The following is a 14,586-nucleotide window of genomic DNA, read 5'->3' on the forward strand; positions in this document are numbered from 1 at the left end:
CATAAAGAAGCATGTAAGTGGAAGAATAAACAACATACCTCATCTTATTTTTCTACAAAAGCTTCGTTCTGAACATGTTTACTCAATCCATTAATTTTCACTTGTACTTAAAAATCTACATGCTAAACCACAAGGACAAAGCTGACAAAAGGACATTGTCCTTCTAAATCAGCTGGTTTCTACAACTTAGTGAATAGTGATGAAACAGTAACAAAAATTATAAAAATTAAGAGCATAAAACAAACATGTGGTGGGCATCAAACAAAAGCAAAGCAATTAAGCAGTACCTGGGCCTTGAAAGCTTCAATATCATATATGCCTGAATCGGCATTTGTCTTGATAAATTATAAGGACATGAATTGAAGTAATATCACCGATCTTTTCAACTACAGTTGTCGAAACCAAATCGATAATCAAATCGGTTAAATTATTAATTTATTGATTTAATCCATAAGTTATTAGTTGATCGGTTTAAATTATAAAAATATAATTTAATTTGTCATGTTATATATTAAAAAAATAAGATAAATATAAAGAGAAATAATTTGGTCTAGTGACAACTAAGTTGCTTGCACATGTAAAAAGACTCAAGTTCAAACCTAAAAAAAAAAAATTCTTTTGTTAATTGTTGTCTGTTGACTTGTGATTTTGAATGATTCATATCGATTTTGACCAATTTTTTTTTTTAAACAGTCAAAATACTGAACTGAAATAATTTAAGGTCAGTTCATTAATTTTTTTATCAAACAAACCGATCTGGTCTTAATAATTATGATTATAACTTTTGCTCCTGCGGAGACAGTGTTTGGAATGGTTTTAAAAATAGGAATTGGGTATGAAATGAAATGAAATGAATGAATGGAGAGAAGAACCAGAATGAGCAGGATTCATTTATAAAAGTAATGAACTATTTTGACTCTCATTGAGAATTTCATGGACCATTAGGTATTATCTCAATTTTAATATATTATATATATTGCAAAAAAAATTCTACAATTACGTTATTAAGTTTATGTGTTTAAATATTTTTTAAATAATAAATTTAAAATTTTATTTTTTTATTAATATAATAATATACAATTAAATAATTACATAAAATTCTTTTACAATCTTAGTATATAAAAATTAAATTCATATTTTAACGGTATGTATATATAGTTGTTCCAAGCTAGCTACAATAATATATAAGAAGCAGTCAGTGGTTGACAAATCCTCAATATATGAATAAAATATAAATTTAATTTTGATATATTTTACATGTGTATCTAATTATATAACGCTATATTAGCAAAAATAATTACTTCACTACAAGAAACATCATTATAATCGACGGCTAAATCGACGAAAATCATCGATAATATTAAAAATCGACTGTAAAATCGACGGCATTAGCCGTCGCTTTAAAACGTGTCGATTTTTCAAAAATATAATAAAATCCACGGCTACTCAGATTGTCGATAAGCTTTCAATAAAATCGACAACCATCGTGTCGATAATATAGGATTAAGATTTTCACATACTTAAAAAAAGCGACAACCAGGATGTCGATAATATTATTTAAAATCGACGACACTTGTGTCGATATTTAATTTATTAAAATTGACAAATTAGCTGTCGATTTAATTATTAAATTACCGATAACACCATCGTCTATTTTCTATTTTTTTGTCTATTTTAAATTAAATCGACAACATTAACGTTGATTTTTGTCTATATTAAATTTAAAAATCGACAACATTGCCGTCGATTTTAATAGCCAATTTTGTTTTAGTTTTTTCTTTTTGAAAATAGCAGATAATTAATACAAATAAACTTTTAAATATAAAAATAAAATGTATATTAAATATTAGATAATGAAGCAAATAAACTATAAAATATAAAGATAAAATTAAGCTAATTCTTGTAGTGTTTTGACATTAATCATGTAAATAGTCATTCAAAAGAACATATGTAATTGCACGACTTTGTAAAATATATCTTTTATACTGTCAATGCATCAAAACTAAACTCATAAAATATATACTTATATGTTTGACCATTTTTATTTTTTATTAGAATAAGCCTTAAGCTGAAAAGTGGATGAGAAAATCTGTTGCAAATTATGACAAATTGATGCTCTTATCTGGAGAAGATAGGGCTCTATATATTAGAGAAATAACTGGGGACGACTGGGAATTACAACACCAGAAGAAAAAAACCACTTAGAGTCGAATAAAAAACTATTGAAATCAATGATATCAATTTTAGGAGAGTTTAGAGTACACTTTTAGAACAATTAATAATAGTGATTTCTCATTTTTAGAAGATCAATAAACTTAAAGAGTTCAAAGTAAAAAAGGCTAAAAAGATTAAAGATGAAAGTGAAACACTGCACATAAGATAAAAGAGTCACTTCAAGATATTATTAAAGTTTTAAGGAAGAGCATTGTTATATGAGAGAATTCAACGATCAATCTCCATTGCTGAAATTTAGAAGTTGTTGAAATACTTGAAAATTGAGAGCAACTTATTTAGTTGTAAATATTCGTATCTTCTTTTATCATCTTGAGAGGATTATATATAGCATTATTAACTGATTGTCCTGAAGACAAATTTAGAATTCCTATTTGAAATAGTATTTTAGTTTTGTTGGTTTATTAAAGTAAAATTATGTATGTATTAAAAATTCAACAATTAATTTCTATTGTTGAAATTTAAAAGTTGTTGAAAGACTTGAAGATTGAGAATTTGAGAGAAACTTATTTAGTGATATATACTCATCTTTTTTATCATCTTAAGAAAATTATAGCATTGATTGATTGTCTTCGAGATAAACGTAAAGAGTTTCTATTTGAAATATAATAGTAGTTTAATTTTGTTAATTTATATATTAAGATAAACTATGTATTGATTATTGAACACTAGTTCAACAAGGACAAGAGCAATGTTTCTAAATTATGTCATTTTTATCTGTAGATCTGAGGTTATGTAAATATAAAACCACAAATAAATGAAGTTATGGCTCAAATTTCTCTAGTATTCTTGAAGATTTGAAAATCTTTTTTCAGTATGCTTTTTTGTTTCACTTTATCATATAAGTAATTCAATTTGATGATATTTAAATATTATGTTTCTTGCTTCATATTATGCCTTATATATTATTTATTATGACGATAAATTATGTTAGGTTTTATTTATATTTTTAATTTATTCAGTACTCACTACATTTTGTCATTTTTTTATATGAAATATAAACATTGAATATAGAACATGATAATAGTGATAGAAAATAAAAATAACAAATTTGAAGTTGTCAGAAGTGGGATTTGAACCCACGCCCTCGTTAGAGGACCAGAACTTGAGTCTGGCGCCTTAGACCACTCGGCCATCCTGACTTATTGATAATAATTTCTAAAAGTTTATAAAAGAATCTTTCATAAGCTTATTTTTCAATTTTATTTAACATAACATGTAGTCATGTATGTTACACAATGTAATATATGTTAATGTATGCATTTATGTATTCTAGTAATATATCATCTCTCATATTAAATCATTTTTCTTCACTCCCTACTTTTTTTCAAATGTTAAATATTTTTTTTAATTTTATAATTTTCATTCCCTATACAATTAATAATATATATAGTCAATCCAATTAAATAAGATATCTTCCACATATGATTTTTTATTTTTAAATTAATTTTTTATATTTTTAAATAATCTTTCTTTTATTTCAAAATTCTTGTTTTCTAGAAATAAATAATTAAATTTAAAATTGAATTGATAATTTTTTTAATTTTAAAAAATAAATTTGTTCAAAAAAAGTTTGTTTTAAAATACTAATCTGATTAGTAATTTAAATACTCAAGTTGACAACTCTATTTTTATTTTCTCTTTTGAAATTCATTCATCTTCCTATTTTTCACATTTTCGTTAATCTACTAGTATTTTGTTTATCACATAAACTATTCTCTAAAACAATAGATATCTTATTCCTTTTATGTTATATTCGATTTTGTTGTTACATTGTATACATTTTTGAATGTTTATTTATAAGATCTATCATTTTGAATTTTATTTTACTACAAGTTCACTATTTCATTCATAATTATATATGCTTAATAATTTTATTCTTGCAATTTTATGAAATAATCAATAATTAGATAAACTCCTTTTGAAAATTCATGTTATATATATAATATATTAGTCAATATTTTATTGGAATTATTGCTGATGTTTAATTGAAGATTAATAATTTATGTCCTTTAATATTTATTAATGCTAATATGATTTCATTACATTTGTGATAAAGTTTGTATTCTATTTATAGTATATATATCGCATCTTTTGTAGGGAAAAAAAAAACTGAACTCTTTTAATTGTTCTACAATATTATTCCATTTTCAATGTTGCATTCAAAAATAAGTAAACATGTTAAAATGAGCGATATAACAAATATTTCTTAAAAAAATTGTTAGTCTTTTTTTATATAATGAAACATTGATATGCATGTGTGATATGTTGCTTATCCTTAAAACGTATAATTTCTTTTTCACCTATGACTTATTTTTTTATGAAATAAATATTTCAAATGTTCGTTTTGTATTTTTTTTTAAAAATAAATTATTATTTGTATTCATGAAAGATGTAAATGATGATAAATATACCCATAGAATAAAAAAAGACTCACCTTATAATCACGGAAGATGACCTCCATATACCAGAAGTACTCTAACATTAATTATGCACTTAGTCTATTAGTATTCGAACCTACGTGGCAATAAAATTTGACCAAACCTATCTACATGTATTCCAATGTAGACATGTTACCGTTTCAGAGTCATTTAATGCAAAAATTAAAACCCCAACATGCCCTTCTTCTCCAATTTTTACTTTATCCCAGAAATTGAAACCATTTTATTTTTATTTTTTCTTCAAATACGAACACTAACAAAGAAAAATTCTCTAATCTTTGGAAATGCTTTTGCGCAGATTTAATTCTGCTACAAGTAATGCAAGCTGCAATATTGCTTCGAATTTGAAGAAGAAGAAAAAAAAGCTTGACGGAAGATGCTTTTGTGGGTTGGAGGTTGCGTTGATGAATTTAGCACAATAACAAACCAAAATAGATGGTTCATCCGATGTCCTCTCTAGAAGATAATGGCTATTTTAATTTTTTTTTGTGAAGGTTATCCCTTTTTTAATTTTAATTGATAGTTGAGTGGGTATTTTGATATTTTAGATAAGAGATTGTAAATATTTCGTGTGGGTGGATGAGATCAAAGAAGGTTGAGAGGGTTTGATGAGATCAATAGTTAAAAGGAATATGGAACATTCTTATGCGAGATATGAAGATGGATTGACAATCACTACAGTTAGAGGAAAGAATCATGAAGCTTTCTCCCTAATGGCAAGGAAGATAAAAAAAATTTAGGAGAGAAAATAGAACAAGTAGAGTGTTGCTTGTAAAAATGGCTTTGGGGGTTTTGTTTTGTTTAGCTTGTAACTTGTATTTAATGATCAAAATATAGGATTGATGTAATTGAAAATCCTTGTTGTTTATGATCATTGTTTCCTGTTCTTAGAATGACAAGAAGTTTAAACTAATTCCATTTTCATAGTGTGATTTGTATGTTATTTAACATAAGTACCCATGAATAATTCAACAATTGGCATATTAGCCATGAATTGTTGACTTATCCAAAACAATAGGTATTGTAAGAATTAGGATTTAGGCCTAAACTAACCATTTCTCATGAAGTAAATCATGTCATACATAACTGAAACACAACACTCTAATTCCATAATACTGATTTTAAGGTTAAAGTAACATGTAGCATTTGACACATTGTGGATTCATAAAGAAACACAAGGGTCTAGTATCTATCTCGAGTACATCATAACACCAAAATAAAAAAAATCTACTATCTCCCTTGATTACATGAAAATACCAACAAAATAAACACCAAAGTCTAATGCTTTTCATAAACAAGATTGAACTAATGTCATAAGCAACATATTTTTCATCAACTAAATATCTATAGTATTGGAGTTGAGCTACTGCTCCCGCTTAATACAACATTACTAGCCCACCAAAAGAGAATAACCTAACTATAGATGTTCTCCCAGATCCCACCGACCTGCCTCTATCTTTGACAATTGTTCCTCTGCTTCTAACAGTTGATGTTGTACCAGGTATAGAAATAAACTGCATAAGTGGTAGTCCCAACACTAGCACCTTGTATTGTTCAGGATGTAACCAAGAGTGCAACTTTTGAGTTATTTGCGGACGGATTTGTAAATGGAGGCTTGGTAGATGGCGGAGCACTTGGAGAAGGTCTCTTAATATTTTTTCTTTTAACAGGCATTCTATTTGTTGCAGAATTTGGTGAAGGTTGTGGTTGAGACTTTTGTAGGAGGTTTGGTTGAAAATTTGGTTGAGGTTCCTAGAGTTGAAACAAGAAGAAAAATATTAGGTGTGGGCCAAAATTCAATGGCAAATGGCAAATAAAATATGCAGCAAATGAAATGGCTTTTATAACTACAGCCTGTGGGATTGCTGAACCACTTCCCTCACCAATGGTTGCTGCTTCAGCATCCGTAGTTTTTAAGATTTTTTTCCAATACATTTTGACCACTTAATTGGCATCTTCATCCCTCATAGCTACATTCTCTTGAGATGCACCACTCCCTCTAGTCATTGCATCTTTTCTTTTCTTACAGCTCCTCGTATTGTGACCAGGATACAAACAAAATAGGTCATTGTAAGTACATAAATTTCATTGTGTTTTATTGCAAAAAAAATAATTCATTGCAAACAAAATCAACTTGCTAAGCTAAATTTGACATTGATTTAACGTACCTCGAGATAGTATTTGCAGACAATAGTTTCATACTTCCTCTTCGTTTTATGAGGGTCGGAGTTATCAGCAGGGCCATCATTCCTCTTGTCTCTCTTGGTAGAAATTCTCCCAATAGATTTTTTGTAGCGAGGTGAAAAAATAAGTAGGGTGTCTAGCTTCTCCCAGAACTTTTGGCTTGGAACTAGAAGCATCGAAAACTCATAGGTTACATTGTATATACCCATGGTTAGTCAGTTATGGGCAAACTCTTCAGGTCTTCTCTTCTGGTAAGCTAGGCAGCACAAAATTATTAATATGGCGGGGATTACTTGCTTTTATTTTTATGTCAAAGTCAAACACATCACAATGGTATAATCCTTTAACCGTAGAGCAATAACTTTTCCATCTTTCTGCAACAACAAAGCCATTTCATCTTCATGACCATCTTTAATGAGATGTTGTATGCTGTAGTTGCCAACAAAAGTTATATCCAAAATATGTTTAAGATTTGTACGTCAAAAATCAACGCTGTGCATAAGAACCCACGACCTTGATGAAGAATAATCATCTTCCTTCAACCGGAACACGCGCATACAAAATTCAAAGTCAAATTCAACCAAATTCATGTAACCGCATGTAGGTGTAAGAATGTATCCATATCCATTATAAGCTTCTTTTGAGTTAAGTTCCGGCAAAGTCAAGTAAACAGGGCCACCAACATTAAGATCTTGAGGTCTTGGAGGCAAAGGAGGCAAGTCATCCTTCACGCGCTCTTCCTTCAGATCAAAATGCAGTGTCGTTTTGCTTTTGTTACCGATTCAGTAAACTGAGTCCTTGAAATAAACACCATGTGCAAAATCCATGTCGATGGGAGCCGAGAAGGAAAAACTACACGAATTTTAGGCACCGGATTCTGAGGAGTAAACCTTGGTTTGGTGGCAGTCTTCCTTTAAAGACTTGCCATGGAAAATGCAGATCAGCTTATAACCAAGAAATCGCAAGGGATCAAAAGCCAGAGAGTACTCCACAAAAGGTGATTTATCAAACCATGGAAAGGGCGAGGGTAAGAGTTTCTTGTCTCCGATGGTGGGATTATAGATAAACCTATCACTGAATGGACAAGCATCAAGCCGTTGCAAGATTGTAATATATATGAATAATTATTGGGGAGTTTGGGACAGAATATGCCACGGCGGCAGCACGGTCTACGAATCTTCTTACTGAAGTAGAAGAATGTTAATTCACGATATTGAGGATCGATGAAGTCGGGATCTAGGATCAAATTGGAGAATCTTGTTCCTTGGACGGTGGTGCGGCACCGAGAGAAGTAAGGGTCAGAGATGAGAGAAAGCCATCGCTTGGAGACACGTTTGAAGGCCATGACATCTCTGAGGGGAAGACGAACAAGGATTTTAGTGAGCAAGGCATCGTGTCTTTCAATTGCTTTGGCTGAAGAAGAGATTAACTCTGTGTTGTGGCTCATGGTTGTTCTTCACTTGGCTTTCAATCTTCCACGAGTGTGTTCCAGATTTTGCTAGGTAGACAATGACTTTTATAAACAATGTGAATAATGGGCTCTAGAATTGACCCAATAAAGTAAAAAAATACTCCACTCTCAAATTACCTCCTAAACTTTAACATTAGGATAACTATCTGCAGACCTAGTGAATTAAACATCCAGTTATTGTTAACTATGCATGAGTAAATCGAATCAAAAGAAATAGTCATCCGATTAAAAATAATGAATATAATCATCTGCATACCTAATGAATTGAACATCCGACATATCCATTGTTCTCATTGTTTTGTATTCTCATTGTCTACCTATACTTTTCCTAATATATCAATCACAAATAAGATAGGTAGCTAAAGAAGATAACTTTTTAATTTTTATATAATAAATTTAAAAGTTTGTTATTTTCTTTTTAAATATCTTAGAGATTTTAAATTTTTCATGGTTCATGCATCCGTTAATTTCAAGTTCAAAATTTAAAAAGGTAGAACAATCACATTAATTAGCTTATTAACTTTTAAAATTAAAATAAGGATTTAATCATATCATTCCGTTGTAAAAGGGATACTTGGTTATTGGTTCTCATTTGGTTCAGACTCTTTAGTGGCTTTTGTGAAAGATTTTTTTTCTTAAGAAGAAAAGTTGCAAGTTAATAAACATTTATGTTGTCATCATATTATTGAATATTATATCATCTACAAATATAATTTAAAATTATATTTATCAATTAGCAGTAGAATATATAAAAATTTAAATAATTTATTTAAAAATGTAAAAAAATAATAAATGAATAACAACAACAACGGAAAAAATTGAATTTTAAATATAAAAAATAATAAAATAAAACGACCATAGCTTGTAACTTGTATTTAGTGATCAAAATATAAGATTGATGTAATTGGAGATCCTTGTTGTTTATGACCATTGTTTCCTGTTCTTAGAATGACAAGAAGTTTAAACTAATTCCATTTTCAATAGTGTGATTTTTATGTTATTTAACATAAGTACCCATAAATGATTCAACAATTGGAATAATTAGCCATGAATGATTGACTTATCCAACAAAATAGGTATTGTAAGAATTGGGATTAAGGTCTAAACTACCCATTTCTCATGAAGTAAATAATGTCATATATAACTGAAATACAACACTCTAATTTCATAACACTGATTTTAAGGTTAAAGCAACATGTAGTATCTGACACATTGTGGATTCATAAAGAAACACAAGGGTCTAGTATCTATCTCGAGTACACCATAACACCAAAATAAAATAAAAGAATCTACTATCTCTCTTGATTACATGAAAATACCAACAAAACAAACACAAAAGTCTAATGCTTTCAAAAACAAGATTGAACTAATGTCATAGACAACATGTTTTTCATCAACTAAATATCTATTGTATTGGAGTTGAGCTATTTCTCCCACTTAATACAACATTATTGGACCCACCAGAAGAGGATAACCTAGCTGTAGATGTTCTCCTAGATCCCACCAACCTGTCTCTACATTTGACAATTGTTCCTCTGCTTCTAACAATTGATATTACACCAGGTGCAGAAATAAACGGTATAAAACGTGTGGTAGTCCAAACACTAGCACCTTGCATTGTTTAGGGTGTAACCACGGGTGCAATTTCTGAGTTATTTGCGGAAAATTTGTAAATGGAGGCCTGGTAGATGGCAAAGCACTTAGAGAAGGTCTCTTAATATTTTTTCTTTTAACAGGCTTTCTATTTGTTGCAGGGTTTTGTTGGAAATTTGGTTGAGGTTCTTGGAGTTGAAACAAGAAGAAAAATATTAGGTGTGGGACAAAATTTAATGGCAAATGGCAAATAAAATATGCAGCAAATGAAATGACTTTTACAACTGCAGCCTATGGGGTTGCTGAACCACTTCCCTCATCAGTGATTGCTACTTTAGCATCCGTAGTTTCTAAGATTTCTTCCCAATACATTTTGACCAATTAATCGGCATCTTCATCCCTCATAGCTACATGCTCTTGAGATACACCACTCTCTCTAGTCATTGCATCTTTCTTTTTCTTACAGCTCCTCTTATTTTGACTAGGCTACAAACAAAATAGGTCATTATAAGTAAATAAGTTTTATTGTGGTTTATTACAAACAAAATAGTTCATTGCAAACAAAATTAACTTGCTAAGCTAAATTTAACATTGATTTAACGTACCTCGAGACAGTATTTGCAGACAATAGTTTCATACTTCCTCTTCATTCTGTGAGGGTCGGAGTTATCAACAGGGCCATCATTCCTCTTGTCTGTCTTGGTAGAAAGTCTGCCAATAGATTTTTTGTAGCGAGATAAAAAATAGGCAGGGTGTCTAACTTCTCTCAGAACTCTTGGCTTGGAACTAGAAGCATCGAAAACTCATAGGTTACATTGTATGTGCCCATGATTAGTCAATTATAGGCAAACTCTTCAAGTCTTCTCTTCTGGTAAGCCAGGACAGCACAAACATGCCTACAAGGAAGGTCAATTAATTGTCATAGTCTATAGCTGCATGTCCCTTTACCCAAGTCTACACTAACCTTTATGGGCAAACACTGCACTTCATACACATTTTCAGCATCATCTCCAGTTGGAAGAAACCTCCATTTATTGCTTTCTTTTTTCTCCCTCTCCAATCTACTCTGTTGTATTGGAGCTAACATTCCATTGTATACAATCAATACTTTTTTATTCCTTGTAATAATCTTCATGATATAGCACCTAACTTCTTCTAACATGGTGATAATGGGTTTCTCCTCATCTTTTTAACCTTACCATTAGATACCTCATAATTATTGTTCGTGCTGTCCATCCTCGAGTATTCACTAAAATCATTTTCTAAAAGTATTCGTTAAAATTATTTTTTAAAATCTTTCTATAGTAACATTGAAGTATTGGATTGTTGTGGCCTTGGCACATGCCCATATACACATTTTTATCTGCTTGTCATTCTACTTCTTTCTTAAATTTTGCCATATATGCATGACACAAAATCTGTGGGTGATCCCTGGATACAGTTCTCCTACAGACGGTATTAATCCCTAACAACAAATGACATAACCAACAATAAAAATCATAATTACTTTCCTAATTTAAATAACTAAAATGAAAAACTAATACAAATCACTATAAATTTTTAAAAATAGTGGCAAATGCTAAAAATAATACACATTGATAACAGGAGCATAATTTTGCAAATAATATATATCAATAAACAGAATAATTCACTATAAATGATCTCAGTAGTCATGCAAATAATACATATAAAAGAAATTCATAAACCAGTCACTACACTGGGTCACTAAATTCAGTAAGTATATTAAGTACCTTTTGTATATTTGACAAAGTTAAACCCGTTTTCTCTAAAATCTCCAAGATCCTCTTTCAATATCTCTAAAAACTATTTTCAACTCTCTTTGTTCTCAGATTCTACAATTACATACACAATAGGGTATATTTGGTTATTTGCATTCTATCCTATAGCTGTAAGTAACTGACCCTGCATAGTACCCTATGAGAAATACATGTAGATAAGTTTGGAGGAATTTTATTGCCACGTACGTTTGGATACTAATGGACCAAGTACGTAACCAACGTTAAGGTACTTCTGACACACGGAGGTCATCTTTCGTGGTTATAAGGTGAGTTTTTTTATTCCATAGGTACATTTGTCAGCATTTACATATTTTATGAGTACAAAGGGTAATTTATTCTTTTCTTTTTATAAAACTCTATGTGGCATGCATTCTAGTCAAACTAATATTGTGTTTATTTTGTAACTTTCAGTTTTAATCGTTTTTATTTTTATTATTAATCTCTATGATGATGACTTTCGATGGTAATTTAATTCTGATGGTAATTCCTAGCAGCAAAATAATTCAATTTTCTTTAATATAACAATGATGAGTAATTGTTAGGATATTTTAATAAGGGTTTGATTTTATATAATTTTCTTTATTTGATTAGGTTTTTTTTCATTTTAAATAAATATTATTTTATCTTTTATATCTCTTATAAAATATTTAGTATAATGTTACTCAAAATGCTAATGAAATTTGAATCATATTTTGAGTTCTTTTTTTTGGTGGTCTATTATTTTACTTTTATGTTTAAAGTAATTTTACATGATCAAGTCATTTTGGTAACCAAATTTAACAAAATTAGTCCAATAGTTTAAAGATTGATAACTAGAAATTTTAGTTGGGAAAGAAGGAGAAAGAAGATAGACATAAGAAGAAAAAATATTTGGTGCGGTGCTACGAGGAGCAGAACACGGAGGTGCAGTGTGGTGTTGTGAGGAGCAGAATATAGAGGTTCGGCGTGACACTACAAAGAGCAGAATGGAGGTACAATATAGCGAGTGGGCAGAATGGAGGCGCAGTGACCAACACGGGCCAAAGGTTGGTGGTTGAGACAAGGCAAACAAAAACAAGAAGAGGCTGGTGGTTGAGAGTTTGAGGTTTTTGATAGTGGCCGTGTGGGAGTAGCCAACCACCGAAGATGAGTGAGAGTGAGAGAGAGACGCCTATTATTCTAACTAAAGAAGAGAAAATGCTCAATTTCTCCTTGTCTCGCCCATAGAGATTTAGTGACCTACTCTCTCATTGGACCAGACTGGGTGACTCGAGCACTGGTCCAAACACAATTGAGTTGTCTGATTGGGTCAATTTTTGTCTATGAATTTGACCATATCATTTCTAAATCAGGCCCAAAATAAAAGAATAATTTTAAGTTTGAACTGGATTGGATTATGTACACCTCTAATGTAGGCTATAAAAAAGATGGTTGTGCGTGTGAAAGAATTATAATATCTATAAAGGTCAAGACTCAATTGGACTTGAAAAATAATTAATGCTTAACACTCACATTAAATTCATATTAGATTTTAAAAGTCTAAGTTGTAATGGAATAGAGATACAAGCTGCTAAAGAAATTACAAATTTTGAGTATTAACGATGACTAATAATAATAATCATCGTGAATCGTATTACATGACTAAACAATTTTTTTAATTGAGTTCAACTAAATTGGCTTAATCACTGACTGATCCAACAAAACCCCCTATACCATGTAGTGCGTGAATTCCTCTCCCACTATCATAAAGATGTTACATTTTTTACCGATATAAATAAACAAACAATTAACTAAATGCACAGGACATTGCATAAGACAATTTTTAATGGAACAAAGAATTGCAAACAATTAATTGTACATAAATATTGGTACGAGTGTCTTTAAAATTAATTTTAATTAAAATTATATCAATGTTAATGTGATTTGCATTTGAATATTTTTTGTCAAATATATTTTGAAAAAATAAATATTATTTAAATAATATTAACCAACACCATATTAAAATACAAAATTACTAAAATAAAAATAAAAATTCAAAACTAACATGTCACTCTTTAATATAAAAAGGTCAAAATAGGTAATTAATATTTTATCAACATCTCAATATAATTTTCAAAGATAAAAAAATAAAAATTGTTCTTTTCACAAAAAAATACATTTAGAACAAAGTTGAGTTCACATTAAATTAATAAAATATTATCTAAATATAATTGTATTCATTCGAAGCAATTTTAGTGTGCATTAAAAAGTAATCAACAACAAATCAAAATACACAAATTGTGTGAAATTCCTTGATTAATTATAAATTTAAAAATTATCCAAAATAATAAAAATTTCAAGAACTAATAAAAAAAATAACAAATAACTTATTATTTTGAACTAATTTGTTTTAAAAATACTTAAATAATTATTTATAAAATACATAAAAATTTGAGAAAAAAATTCAATTTATAACCACAATGAGTGATAGTTTACCAACAATCCAACACAATTGAGTTAGTACATATTTACCCAATCTTTTGGATACAAATAAAGCTAAATGAAAATCATTATAGTGAATTAATGATCGAAATTTAAATTTCTCTTTTTGTTCATATTTAAATATCATTGATGAGAGTCTAACAAATAAAATTAAGACCAAATAGATAAATTTTCTGCATAGTAAATCTAGCTAACCAATAACCATACAAAAGTATAGATTTCAATTATTTTCATTTTTCAAGTTGAAAAATGTTAAGTGATCAAATTATTTTTATAATTAAATTTAATTAATTTTTTAACTAAAATTTTTAATTATTAATTCTTAAATTATTGGATCAACTTAGTTAATTTTTTTTAATCAAAGGTATGCATCTTTTATTGATTTAATAAGTAAAAGAATTGGTTT

The 14,586-nt window shown here is 29.3% G+C and overlaps 1 non-coding gene across 1 annotated transcript; it reads right to left on the reverse strand.

Moving 5' to 3' along the window:
• Positions 1–3,290: 3,290 nt before the first annotated feature.
• On the reverse strand, positions 3,291–3,374 carry TRNAL-CAA (transfer RNA leucine (anticodon CAA)). Its single transcript has one exon. It is a non-coding gene; the product is annotated as a tRNA-Leu (tRNA).
• Between the last annotated feature and the right edge of the window lie 11,212 nt (positions 3,375–14,586).

Source organism: Arachis ipaensis, chromosome B9 (genome assembly GCF_059453495.1).
Source record: "Arachis ipaensis isolate K30076 ecotype BB chromosome B9, ASM5945349v1, whole genome shotgun sequence".
In the NCBI taxonomy this organism is placed as follows: Eukaryota; Viridiplantae; Streptophyta; class Magnoliopsida; order Fabales; family Fabaceae; genus Arachis; species Arachis ipaensis.